Below are 14,850 nucleotides of genomic sequence, written 5' to 3' on the forward strand. Positions count from 1 at the left end.
CAGAGGAAAACTTAATGCCCGTGTTTCTGCAAAATCCACATAGTTCTGTGAATCAGTATCATTTAGGGTCCTAAATTACTATTCTGCAGTGGCTATGTTAGAATATTTGCAAGTTCCTCAAAATTCTTCCCTTTTACTGGCATCAGTTTCTTTTGAATTTGCAAATTGCTTTTCTCACCTTCAGTAATCACTTTCTAATACCATCTTTCTCGACTGTGCCTGTGTGAGGATGCAAAGAATCCCTCACTCTTTAGATGTGCTTGTCTAGGCTTGGATAAAATATTAATTTTTGAGAACATGTTAGCTAGCTTCAGCCTAATTATCTAATCCCATGACCATGCTAATGAAATTTGCCTTGTCAGTATCTGAAATTTAGGCTGTGTTAGAGTTCACTCATCAATTGGCAACAAAATAACCACTCTATCATTTCACTGAAGACAAAACTTTACTAGTTTGGGGCAGGTGATAAAAAGAGAAGGGGGAATCTTAATGGGCTCTGCACAGTAGAAAGATAATTATTGGAAACTAACTCTGCCTTCCATGGCCCTCAAATGTGTGTTGTGCCCCCACTTTTGAATCACTTCTGATGTATGTTGCACACTGTTACACTCTTTGTTCAGACTACTTGCCCAGAAAAAGTCTAGGCACCTCCTTTTTTTACTTGGATCCCTTTTCTCCTTGATTGGTTTTCTCCTTGATTTGAACTGGCCTGGGAAACGGGTCTGACAAGCTCAGAGGAGCACAGCAGGTAAAGAGGCTGATCATGCTGCTGCGAGAAGAGTGGGGAGACCAGGTGACCAGCAGTGGTGAGCTGTGGACTTCATTTCCATTGAACATTTTTGGAAGGTTTAATAAAGCAAAGTTGTTCTGGCAGCAATGGAGTCCACAGATGAGTTGATCACTCTATTTTAAGACCTGCTTCTAAACTGAACCCTATTCACATGGGTCATGAAAAGGCAGTAAGCTGAGTTGCTGCTTTGCTTGCTTGGGCATCTTGATTTGGCTTGAATATGTTTTGAGTTCCATTGAACTTTTTCCTTCAGAGGCACAGAAATCAAGGTAACTCCAAATATTATTGAACTGTGGCACCAAAATGAGACATTGCTCACAGTTAATTGGGCAGGTCTGTGACTTTATCTCCTCCCTACTGCTGAAATAGTTAACGGTGTTGACACGTAAATTATCTTTACTGTTGTTTTAATAAAGAGCAGAAATTGTTTCTCCCAAACAGGTACAGTCCACCCAAGGAACCATCACACAGATACCCCAAGACTTGCTCCCAGCTACTTGGTTGCTTAATTACGTGCCCCACCTCTTCCTTATCAGACCAGGAACCCTATTTCATCAGCAGCAAAACTATCACAGACACAACATAGCCAGCAGCGTTCCTTGGATAACTGCAATCCCTTCACTTCACATGCACTGCCAAAACACTGCTGGCCACATCATCGTCAGGATACTCAGCTCTCACAGTGGACAGAGCAGTGCTAGGCAGAACCTGCCCCTAGCACAGCGCAGATTGCATCAGGGCTGGGATATTTGGACATGGCAGAATTGCCATCTCCATGGCTCACACACTTTCCAGTCGTATTTGTCAGCCCAGCGACCCCAGTAATCAAAACTGACAACAGCAATGGGAAAGAACCTCTGACACTATTTTACTTCTGTATCCATCCCAGTCAGGTGAACAACTACCTGCCTTTGGGCTCCTTCGGTGCTTCTGGAGCCAGTTTGACTGGTTTGGATCTGGCATGGTCTGCTCTGCCAAAGCCAATAATGCCTGGGGCACCCAGGACAGCCTGTTGTGCCTGTTGGTAGTGCAGAGGGTGCTTTGCTCTTGCTCAGTAGCTTTTCTATTCGGTGCTGGATGATCTTCTTAAGAAGGTTGCTACAGATTTGGATGCCATTGATTGTTTTGTGACTGTTTGGGTGAGTTCTGGAACTGTTTTAAACCTTGGCTTGTTTAAAAATACAAAATGCTTGCATAAATAATGAAGTGGATGGAGAATTTCTGTTTCTTAGAGCTATCTGCTATTATAGACTTAAACACAGAAATCAAATTGCCTGTGTTCTGGCACAATGCAAGAAGATGCTCAAGGATGGGAATATGCTGGGGGGAAGTGAAAAGAACAGTGGGGATTTCTGTAAGGAAAATGTCTGCAAATATCTGTTTAACTGTGGCCTCGGTCAGATGAGCATATCACACTATCTGTGTACCTTTGCTGTGAACCAGAGAAGAGAATAAAGTGCCTTTAGTTGGTTTTCTTTCTTACAGCTTGATTAGGTCCCTTATTCCCATTCCCAGGCACAGCTGTGCACACTGGCACAAGGGAAAGGGTGCTGTAAGTGAAATGTGGACAGGTATAAACTGTGCGTATGTGTGTGAGGGGGAAATTACGGTGTTCAGCTACACAATAAGCCAGTATTACTGCTGAAACTACAGCCTGAGGCACTACCTCCCCCCAAAACGAAAAGGGGGCAGCTGGAACATTTTTATTGTGCCTGAGTTTGGATATCCACTTTGCAGCATAGCCCCACAAAGTGGCAAAGCTGAAGGAACAGGATGCAGCAGCTTGAGGTTGGGACAAACAGAAGGGGAAAGCTTAGAGTTCCTGCAGCCACAGTGTCTGCACAGGGTACCACAGCCTTAGGACTTCTGGCAAGCTGATGGAGTAATTTATGTGAAGGCTTGGACAGTAACTCAGCACAAATGAAGTTGTAGGTGTAATGATGTTTTGAATCAAAACAAACTAGTTCAAAATTTAAATCAATAACAAGTGCTTAAAGCTATCATTCAGGAGAGAACTACTACTGGCATAATGGTCCACAGTTTTGAAATGCAGATCAGCATCTCTGAAGGCCATTTGTTGGGCTTCCTGTGAAAGTATATGTGGCTTCTGAGATAGGGCTTTGATGCAAAATGTGTATCAGCATATTCTTAACTGTAGGTATGTGAAGTCTTGTTTACCTGCATAGCTGAAATGAGACATAGGATGTTGTTTCACAACACTTTTAGCAGACATAAGCCAGCACTGCTGCCCAAAACAGTGCAACAGTGAAGTTAGAAGATCCAGTTGAGCCAAACTAACAGGTCATTGCTGCTGATAGGAGGAGGTTCTTCTGTCCTTCTCCTCAGCCTGTCTCCCTGCTGCTGGCCATGCACTCCTTCCACTTCTCCTGCCCCGGCTCTGTATTCCTCTGATCCTTCAGTGAGCCGTTCCAGCTCCAATGCAGTTAAAACACAACAACAGTTGCCCCATGGTTTAATGAGCTGAGTTGGTCACTGCAAGGTCACTTGGACTTTAGGGATGCACAAGCAAGAAGGACCTGGCTCCACAGCTGCAGACAGGTGTAGACGAGAGCGGGAAGGAGGGTGTGGGGCTGATATTTTTGGCAGCAGCAAGCTAGTAAATCAGCTTGGCTGCCTGATGTAGCTGCAAGCAGAGCTAACCCTGCTGCAGTCCCACACAGCTCTCGGTTTTTTATTCCCCCCTACCTCCCTCCTTGTGCCAGCACCAGCACTTGCACAGCCAGCTGATGAACTGTGCCAGGCTCCAAAGCCAAACCAGCCAAACCATTGCTCAGCTCTAAACAAGATCAGCTTCACAGATGAGTGGCAAGGGGGCAGGAAGAGTGGGGCATGGGACTGGAAGGGAAAAGATTCTGGAGTTTTATTTCAGCAGCAGAGGCTGCTTAAGGAATTGGTGAAAGTACATCCCTGCAGGCCTGCTACTGTGGTTAAGTCCTAGAAAATGAGACATAACCAAGTTTCCAGAGCAGATTTGCATGAAGCTCTGAGGGCAAAGGCAGTGGATTCCTCTGTTTCACATTTTGTTCGCTGACTTCTTCCAGAGGGTAACTTGACTCAGTTATCCATCTCAGGCAACCCCAAATTCCTCCTCCTATTAAAATCACCCTGTGATTTAGTAAGGAGTATGTAAATGAATCACCTTGTCAAACAAGTGGAAAAAAATACACAGCCTTTCACTTTTTGAACAACATCTGACCTGTTTGTTTGCTAGATATTTGTTTTAAAACATTAATAAGTGTTGTTACTGCTGAGACAAACACAATACAATGCCAAAACCTAAACTGGATTCACTGTTGATTTTGCATTTTTAAGTTCCAGTTATCCAGGCTGTCTGTTTTCAGTTCCAAATCATCAAAAAACAACCAGATTTAACTTCTCAAAAAATGTTGGATTTACTTGAAAGAACTTAATAGATATTAAGAAGTTGTTGGATGTGTTTTAGCATTGGCTGTAATGGCTGAAGCTTAAAAGTTTGAATTTTAGATTACACAAGTCAAAGGAGCGTAGAACCAAAAATGGAAAAGCTGGACTGATGCTGTGAGTGTAGCCCGCACACCGACTGCAGGGCTGAATCCACAATCACACTTTTCCTCAAGAATAGCCCTGATAAGCTGCCCCACAGAATGGTCATAATGTGACTGAGGTGGGAGGAGGAATGGTGCAGCAGCTGGGCCCCTGAAAGAAACATCTGTATGGCTATAACCTGCAGGGATGTCCTGGTGGGCTGCAGCGAGAGAGAATAATGGTGATGTGGAGAGTGAGAGGCTACACTGAGGCTGCCACCAAACACCTCCTTCAGGGAAACCTCACTCCAGCTGTGGCCTTGTTTACATGCGTTTAGGGCAACTACTTTTCTATTTGACTGGGAAAAACCCCCTCACTTTTCCACAGTACAGAATCTTTACTGCATTGCTTGCACATTTAAAAAGCTCTTTATTATTTGTTTTATGGCAGTGTTTAGCTGGCTGTTATTAGCTAGGTATGCTATTTTAATGTGCAGGAAATTTCTTTTATCTATTTTCTTTCTATCTACCTATGAAAGTGAATTGAGCTTCTGCTGCCATTCCTGCATGACACTGAAATTTGCTTTCTTGTATACATGTATGCACAAGCAGCTTCAGTGTTCATGGGGAAAAAAGAAGCGTCAAGAAAAATGATGAATAAAACTAATTTTAAAATCTGAATTCACTTTAGACTTGTAATTTTTTTTTTTGAGCTGAAATTATGCTTCTGAGTTCCCTTGCTCTAAGTAATCTGCTCCATTAATTGAATGTGTGTGTTTTCAAATTAATCCTTGGAATGACACACTAGATGAGATCAGAGTATTTTAAAGATGTATTTTATGAGAGTTGGAGCTATACATATCACCAAATGCAAGAAATTATTATAAATCAGTCAAAACTTGGGGCAAGTAAGCCCAAATCCAAAGTTTTCATTCCATGAGCATTCCATTTAGTGTCAGCTTGAGCCAGGTTGGCCATGTATGCAGATTTTTAGCATTCTATAAAATGCTTTTAGGAACAGGCCATCTTTGGGCAAAGTCCATTATCTGGTAAGAAGCAAGAAGAAAATAACTTTTTCACTCCAGAAAGAAATATCAAAAGACAGGACCATATTGCCACATTACTCATGATAGTGATGAACATCATACTTCATGGTATTAGAGCTATTTAAAAAGCATCTCCTTTGAAGCAGCAGCTCTTTTTTCAGTCATCTAAACCAATTTTGCTGCTGCAACCCTTCTTCTGCACTAGTGCTGACATCTGTCTGAGCTGCCCCATTATGCTAGTCCAGCAGAAAGTAAATTCAATAGTTTTCTGCCACATAAGGAGTATCTCTATTACTACTAACATCTGCCACCACTACACTTGCTTACCTTGTGTCTACAATCCCCTTCTCTATTCTTCTTGCTATATGAAAATGTTATTTGGACAAGGGAGAACAGTTTTAAACTAAACGAAGAGAGATTTAAATTAGATGTTAGGAAGAAATTCTTTACTGTGAGGATGGTGAGGCACTGGCACAGGTTTCTGAGAGCTGTGGATGCCCCATCCCTGGAAGTGCTCAAGGACAGGTTGGATGGGGCCCTGAGCAGCTTCATCCAGTGGGAGGTGTCCTTGCCCATGGCAGGGGGTTTGGAATGAGATGATCTTTAAAGTCTCTTCCAACCCAAGCCTTTCAATGATTCTGTGATTTCTATGATTCTATTATTTCATTTCTGTAAGGTTCAAGTTATATTGATGGCTCTCCAGAGGAAATCACACAGCATTTCTTCATCTTGCCTAATGACTATAAATTAAAATTGACTTTTTTTGCTTATGTTTGTTCACGCATATATTTGTTTGATATTGGTTACCTATTTATGGCTTTATGTCCTTAAATTTCTTAGTAAATTCAAATTGCATCAATTTGCACTGCCCATTTGAAATTTCACCTTTTTTTTTTTAAACCTGAAAGTAGTTTTATACTATAATAAAGATAAAAAAGAATACAGATTCTTTTATTAATTAAAAGTTCCACTATTCAAAATGAGGGCAAGTGTTAATGCACTTTTATTTGGTTGAGCTTTTTTATACTCACTCAGAACATAATTTAAGAACAACTCCCGTATTTTACAAGCATGGGGCAATAACATACAAATACCCCACTGACACCTGAAAATTTAGAACCATATTATTCAAGACTGTTATACTTCAGGGATTTTAGTACTTTGTGTCATGCATGCTGCTGAAATAAAGGCATGTTACACCTATGCAATTTCACCACCTTGTCATTTAGACTGGACCATAACATAACCTGAGATGATGCAGGCAGGGAAAATACAACATACCACTCATTTCACTAACTCACATGCAACATGCTGAAAAATGTTGTTACTCCTTGTGAATAACCCTGTCATATCCATTTCCACTAAGGCTTCACAGCTTAGTCCTTGGAAGTTGCTAGTGGGGTTGAAAATGATGAAGAATGATGAAAATACCATATGAACTAAACTGTGAATCTCTCTGTCCTCTCTCAGTCTGTTCCCACTGTCGTTTTCCCTCACACATGGTGTTGTAAGGCAATTAATATAAATTGAGATTATTCATTTTGCTCATCCCAGAAGTATGAAGTTTCATGTATGTACGCCAAAGTTATTGTCTCATATATACTGTAGTTCATGTTTATCCATGTTTGGAAGTTTCAGAGAGCTCATCAGAGGAAAATAGACACAGTTTTTCCATTTCACAATGGAGCAGACACAACATTAGTCCAATATTCTACCTGCGTCCCATTGTAATATCTTTCTTAGTTTAAAGACTCTAAGTCCCTCTGGGAGTGTCACAAATCCATATAATGTCCCTTTGTGCTAGATTTTTGTGTTTCTATCTCTAATTTAGTAGACAGATGTGAAAAAGCGTATGATGCCAGATAACTCCCTAGTAACCACACAGCTGCAGATGTTGAAGAGAGCAAGTTGTTCTGGCTAAGGTCAATATTAATTTGTGCTCAAAACTTTCCATCCAGACACACCATTTTATGATGGCATAATATATCTTACTGTTATTTTGGACTGATCCCTCCCACATTGATCAAACTGTTTCCCCATCTGTGGCCTCTTCTAGCATAAAATTGCTTTTCCTGGGCAAGGAGAGTAATCTTAATTCACAGACAAAAGCAAGACTGGGTTAAAAAAGTCTTGAGAGAGCAGAATTTCAAGACTTTATGACTTTTTATATCTGTGAGAGTTTGCAAAACCAGTTTCCTCTCCACCTTCATCTTGTTATTTCTGCTTGGAAGGGCAAAACAATCAACAGAAAATAAGTTTTAGTTTTCTTTTGTCACTGGCCAAATTCTGAATGCTCACATCTCTCTTTCCTTTCCCTTTGATCCATTTTAAAATTCTTACCAAATTCCCATTCTGCTATGACCCCAGGTTTGGCAGAACTACATGTTGAACTCTGTTTAATATAAACAGATAGTACAAAATAAAAGATCTGCTTTGCAGTCAATTGGCATTAGCTAGTGGTCATTCACAGTAGGGTAATGTGGTTGCATAATGCTTTAAAATTTGGGGTGGGCTGGGTAACCATGCACTTTTAAAAGCTATTTTTAGCTATAAACTTATCTCGTTTAGCTTGGACAACTGCCTTTCCCATAAAAGAAAAAGCTAGTTTTAAATTTTTAAAGTATATTTTAAAAGATTCTATGTTAGTGAAGGTCATTCAAAAGTCCCTTCTGGCATCCTTCTGAGTTTAGTAGGCGTCTTCCCACCTTTGTCAAATATCACTGGATGTTGAAAAAGCACAAGTATCCCACTCTCAGTGGGAAGGCTTCAAACACAACACAGAATGTTGCAGGCATTTGCCTTTTTGCTGTCCACCAGCCAGCAAACTTACAGAGCTGCCCTAACTTGGCACTTTTAGCAGTTCTTACTAGTTCCAGCTCAGGATCATGGTCATGAAGCTGAAGGGCTTCAGCTCAGCTTGGAGCATGGAGTAGGAGCAATTTTCATCTGCACAAAACAGGTTGTTTAGCTGCACCTACAAAAGATCACCCTACATACACATTGTCCAATGCTGAATGGATCTATCAGATTAGGCCAGTATCCCAGCAAATGATCTACTGGCTGTGGGAGCAGAGCAAGAGGAATTAATCTGGAAAGGAATTGATTCAGGTTTGAAAAAGAGTAACAAAAGAAATGTCATAACCTACTGAAGCAGGCTGAAAATGGCACCAGAAGTACAGTTCTCCTTGCCATTATCATGCCTTGAGACAAATACCTGTCTTGTAACATTTGCCCTAAATCTTTCCTCACATGGCACATAAACACCAGGCTCCTCACAGAGAATCTCAGTATTGGCCCATGATCACGACTTGGGGAGAGACTTTTAATAGGACCTCTAGCAACAGGACAAGGGGTAAAGGTCTTAAACTAAAAAAGGGTAGGTTCAGACTAGATACAAGGAAGACATATTTGTGAGGGTAGTACAACACTGGAAAGGATTGCCCAGAGAGCTGGTGGAGGCCCCATCCCTGGAAACATTCAAGGTCAGGTTGGATGAGGCTCTCTACAGCCTGGTTGAAGATGTCCCTGCTCACTGCTGGGGGGTTGGAGTAGGCGGCCTTTAAAGACTCCTTCCAACCCAATCCGTTCTGTGACTCTATGACTTGTGTCACAACACACACTATTGTGGTGTTCATGCCTGGTTTTGGAAACAGCTATTTTGTTTCTGCTACTTAAGAATTTTGCCTGCAGGTTTTCCTCCACGTGCAACAAAGGTTCAGTGTTTGCATTTAAGGCAGTGCCAGAGGATTATTTTTCTTCCTTGTAGCCACTTGCACTGGAAGCAAAAAGACAAAGTCAGAGGAACAAATGTGTAGAGAAAAACAAAACAAAACAAAACAGTCTTGTTTTTGCAAAATTCAGATCTGGGGGCAAAATATGAGTAGACTGCTATTGTTTGTAATTCAATGACCAGGGATCTGGCCAAAGCATGGTTCCCCCTCAGCTAGTGTGCCTGTGTTTCTCCCCCTGTGGTGAAAGGCAAAGTGGGAACCTGATGAATGCATCTGTCTCACTCCGAGATAAGGCTGTAATGTAGCTGGGTTGCACATCCAGGAGTTTGGGAGCATTCTGGATGCTTAAGTTAAGGTATATTTACTGTGATCTTTAGTAACAATAAACTACCATGTTAACTGAGTGGGTTTAGTGTGGTTGTAACCTTTTGCATTCTTTGGACTTTGCTGTTTATCTGGTATTTGTGCTATCAGATACACATTTAAGACACTCCCTAGATCCTGGTTTTGTTAGTGTGTCTTTGCTGCTTATGCCAGCGGTGTGTTCTATTCTGAGAGGTGTTACTTTGTCAATATACACTGCCCCTTAAAATCACTCTTATTTATTGCCTACAGCACACATCTCGAGCAATTTGCAGATGATCTCTTGGAAATGCTGCCAAAATTCCAGGAAGGCTTCATGATGGTTCCCTTTACTTGCTGTATAGAGTGTTTAATGGCGAGCTCATTTCATACATGCTTGCCATGTTTGTTCAGCTGTGCACCTGCTTTGGAAAGAAATTTTCAGTGGAGCCTGGTGCTGCTTTCACAAGGCAGAGCAGGCTAACCCCAGGCGCAGGATTGCACCAGGCAGCAGAAATTCCAGTTACCAGGTTTTGCAGATGCCAGATCCTAAGCTGCAGCTCTCCAGCACTAAGCTGCAGCGTGCCATGGATCTCATGCCAGAATCAAGGTTGCCTGTCCGTAGTATAGACATGTCTTTCATGTTTGAAATTATGTCTAAGGAAGAACCGGAGATAAGACAGATATTGGCAAAGGGAGAGAGGAGAAAGGAATTTCTACATTTATTAGTCATGTTATTGAAGAAAGAGGGAAGATTTTATCATGCCTGTCTTGCTGAAAGCAAGGCTCTGGGTTCACAAGATCTGCTGGTTAGAGTGTGTAACCGAGTCTACTTTCCTACAGGTTGATGCTAGAAGGTTACCGCTGCTTTCCTCACAAAAGGGGAAAAAAGTTCTGTCAGCAGGGTGTGTACTGCATGTGTGCCTCTGTAGGCACGGCCAGTAGGTGAGAATTAAGCTGGCCTTTTTTCTAACCTTACTAAAATGTGTGTGTGGTGGGGGGGAACATGGGACTAATCCCCACAGGGATGGAAGGAGAGCTATGGAATGCCCACTGCTGGCCCAGCCAGATGAAGGGGCTGAAGTCCTCCCAGCTACCCACTGCTTGGTAAACAGGTGCCTGCTGATCAAAGCACTTATCACAAATAAAATAAAGACTAATGGTGTGAAGAGAACTACAGCATTCCTACCTACGGAAATCCCTTTAATGGCCAAAAAAAAAATGACTAACTAACTAATGGGTTTTGCTGTTTCACTGGTGAGAGGAGCATGGTCCCTTTAAAAGCCTTGGCCTCCTTTTCTAAACGCTGTTGCTGAGCTGTGCCCCACCCCTGCATAAGCAACACCTGCATACCTGCAGGGTACTGTCTTCTTGATAGGTTGTACACCTTAATAATATGTGGTGGTGGAGTGGTCTAGGTTTGGGATGTTTCTCTATCCAGTCTATTAATGGAAGGATGCTGAGGTAGCATCTCCCAGATCCCCAGTGATGTAATAACATACAGTGCTCCTAATATCCTTTTTAGAGCATTTATGTTATTGGTAGCCACCGAGCTGAGGAGTTTTAAAAGGAAAAAAAAGGCACACAAAGGCACCTCCCTCCAAGATAAACTCAAATGGCAAATCCTAGCAAGCAGAACACAAAACAATTCCAGATGATGTGGGAGCTGTGCACCACAGTTTTCTCAGCAAACCAATAGTGTTGCAGTTTCTCAGTGTTGACTGACTGCTTATGACATATGTTAAGCTGAACTGGGGTATGTGCAATTGCTCTGGATACAGAAATGCATAACATGTCCAGGAATGCTCAAAGCACAGATCCTATGTGGTCTGAGGAAGCCTGATGGATTTTAAGGAGAGATGAGGCATTTGGGAGTGATAGAATATTCAAGGCTTCCAGAAATCCTTCTTCAGCACACTGTGTATACATGGATTGCTCTGAGAAGAAAAGCTAACTTGCAGAACAAATGTAAATGGAGTAAATAAGATACTTTTTTGACGGAATTAATGAGGTCTTCATTGTGTGGGAAGGAGGGAGAGAAAGAACAAAATTTTAGGGATGAGATCAGGGAGGTAAATACACAGAGAAAAATAGCTCCAGAGCATAAACACAATGTAAGCTGCAGAAAGAGACACAGAAGAAACAAATATTTGGCTTACTGGGTTAGGACAACAGGAGCCAGGGAGATGGTTGGCAGGGTAAAAATTAAGCCATGTGCATGCCCACTAGAAAGAGCTGCACAAATATCAGCCATGCTGCCCAGGACCAAAGAGCAAGTGCAGTGTTTCAGTGCATGTTTGTACAGTGTATAACACATGCAATTTCACTCCTGATTACTAGTAAAAGACAGTGTATACACAATCAAGAATTATCACATAAAAGCCTCAGTAGGAAACACAAGACAAGGGGTTGGCAAACCACTGGCTGACCTAGTCTGTCACTCCTTGTTTTGTTCCCAGTTACTCATTGTAGAACTAATTAGTGGCAAATTGCAGAACTGAGGTCATTAAGACTTAGAACTCCTTGCATCTTCTCCACCTAATTTTAAAACCAACTAGAGTGCTTTGGTATGTTTCCTTTTTGTAGGTAATGCCACTGCATTCAACCCCCTGTCACCCTTTATTTTGGCATTTGCACATGGTCACTGCCATTCATAGGGCTTCTCTAAACACAGAACACTGGCCGGAGATCTCCCAGTGTAGAGACAGGGATGTTCTGTCCTCCGGACCATAGTCATTCCCTGGAGTAGGTGGGAGCAGTACCCAGATTCTGCCCCACATGGTTCACATCTAAAGGACCTTACTTGGCTGTCGGAAAACTGAGCTGTGCTAGGAAAAGCTTCCAGGATGACAGACAGCTCTGGAAAATCCAAGCAGCTTTAAAGAGAAACACACTGCATTCAGCTGTCTCCGTACCGATAATGAGCATTTACAATCCCGAGATCCTGACAACTGCACCATGCAGGGGTAATTGTCTGTTATAAATGGCACTGGAGTAAGGAAGAGACCAGTGATCTGTCCTTAACATGATTATACACCACAAACCAACAATAAGGCAGGCATTGCTCCTCTGATTCACTTTCAGCAAAGATGAATGACCATAAGGCAAAGAAAAACAAAAATCAAAACAATGCACATAATATATGGATGCTTCTCAGCCTAAAGAAATCTAGAAATTAATTCCTTTGTAGACTGATAAACTGATACATCTGAGCAATGCAATCATAGAGAGAATGCAAGCTTTATAAATTCATTTTGGCCTTAGCATTCACTCTGCAGCATCCTGCACCACACAGCATGCAGGAGGTGTTCTGCTGAGAGGGCAACTGGACAGCAGAGCGAGTCCTGACCACTTGAAATTACCAAAATCCATGAGGATCATATTTCTGTTTAGGCCATCATTTAATTTCAATGTCCTGGCTAAATTTCAGTTTGATTAATTACATTCTGACTACTTAATTTCTCAAGCAACATACTTGTCATCATCTTTCATTATTTGGAGATAAAAATGTGCATGGTTTTTTGAGTATAATAGTTACCCATAAAGTTCTACTATTATACTGTATTTTTCAGACAAAGAAAAATATACAGAATTGTAACCAAGGAGCTTAAAATCATCATAAAAATGAAACCACATTAGACCAGCGTCTGGGCAAATGAGTTGAGGTAAAGATTTTTAGGTGGGAGTGTGAATGGATGGGATATATGAATGTAAAGGAAAAGGAATGTATCTCTAAAGGGACAGATTACATAATTTGCTTTATTTTGCATGTGTCTTGCTCAAAAGTTCTCATGGTGTTTGCAGTCTTAGAGGAATTTAAATTTCTTGGGTTTGGTGCCCTAGTATTGAAAAGCTTTAAAATGGGATCTTGCAGAGAAAAGGCTAGCGGGTTGTACTAGGCTCATAGAAACCAAACAAGCTCCTTTTCTCCATTTATGTTGCCTCTGAAAATGTCATGTCCACAAGCAAAGACAAGAATGATTTATTTAATTAATCATAAGGCATGACTGTAATTTTATTTCCTGTCTGAAAAATGAGAAATGTGGTTCCAGCAGTACAGTGCCCCTTCTGCATAACAGACCAGGGACCTGTTTGGGTACCTCAGACGTCTGGGAATCTAGCCTAAAATCGGGACCATGCCTTAGGAGCTCTGTCAGATGAATCCTCAGTCCAAATCCTAAACTGTTTCTTGCAGTATCCGTGTTTTCCCTAGAGTGTATCTCATCTGAACACTGACCAACCTTGACCTATTTTGTGCAAGATTTGATTAGATCACAGTGCAAGCCTGCCTAACTGCAGGCCATAAATTGCAATCCTCCATCTGGTTGCTCTTTGACAAGTGAATGTGGTCCATCAGCGCTGTCTCCCAGGTGCTGCCAGCTTGGGCACAGGAGCAGGGTGGAGTAGCTGTAGGGTCCCCCAAGATGTAGGGTTCATGTTCTGTGCAACTAGACACTGTAGCAGCTGGACCAGCTGTGCACTGACTGTGAGGCCTCTTCAACTGCAGGTTTTCAGAGAGAATAAGGCAGCATTGCTATGTGCAGTTTTCTTCTGGGGCCTTCTGTAGAGATGTCCATACTGAACGTTTGATCCTTGTCTGTAAATATGATACCTTTAGACATCCAGATAAAATGCTTTACACTGAAAGCTACTTGTTGACTGAAGAGGCAAATGTGTTTGTATTTATCTTTTTTTTCATTTTCACTCCCTTTCTAAAGAGCCACTGACTGTGGTATTTAAAGCCATGTAGTCCTTTCCCTTCTCTCTGACACCTCCGACAATAGCAGGATCTCTGTCTGTGCATAGGGTGCTTGGGTCCTTTAAACTATATTATTAGTGGACTGAGATCATCACTTGTAATTCAGGTTGCCCAGTACTTTCCCCATTGAGACTATATTGATTTTATGTGTTTAGAACACCATCAGATGTTAATTGTCCTTGGTGTGTGCTTTGGGCAGAGTATATGTAGAAAATGTCAGTGAAACAGCTTAAGTATATCTGAAAACAGGATAAAAATTAATGCATTTATTTGTCAGGGCTGAAAATACTAGAGATTTTTTTTGAGATGCTCTAGTGGTCCTGTTCACTCAAGAAGAGAGTTTAAATTTGGCAGGGAAAGGAAAGATGAATTTTGTGTGGAGAAATGAGCTGTGAGTTGCAAGCCAGTCTTAGTTTTACAACTAAATATTGCAAAACCAGTGTTCATAATGGCTAGCTCCAGCATGAACCTAGGGAGAAAACAAAATAACTCCCCATTATTTGAGCACTATTTGTTCTGTTCACTGAATAAGGCAGGGTCTTTAGGAAGGAACATGTATGAGCACTCAATTAAAGACAGGTAGAAGGATGCACTCAAACTGAGTGCTTAACTAAGATTATACTAGCAACACTAATTTTGATTGGTTGCAACTTTCAAA

The 14,850-nt window shown here is 41.5% G+C and overlaps 1 protein-coding gene across 1 annotated transcript in view; it reads left to right on the forward strand.

Moving 5' to 3' along the window:
- Window positions 1-1,906: 1,906 nt before the first annotated feature.
- Window positions 1,907-14,850, forward strand: part of SMAD1 (SMAD family member 1) — a 64,147-nt gene continuing 51,203 nt past the window's right edge. The window contains exon 1 of the mRNA XM_048304491.1: window positions 1,907-1,929. The gene's annotated coding sequence lies outside the window, so the exon portion shown is untranslated. The remainder of the gene's footprint in view (window positions 1,930-14,850) is intronic.

Source organism: Corvus hawaiiensis, chromosome 5 (assembly GCF_020740725.1).
Source record: "Corvus hawaiiensis isolate bCorHaw1 chromosome 5, bCorHaw1.pri.cur, whole genome shotgun sequence".
NCBI classification, from domain to species: domain Eukaryota; kingdom Metazoa; phylum Chordata; class Aves; order Passeriformes; family Corvidae; genus Corvus; species Corvus hawaiiensis.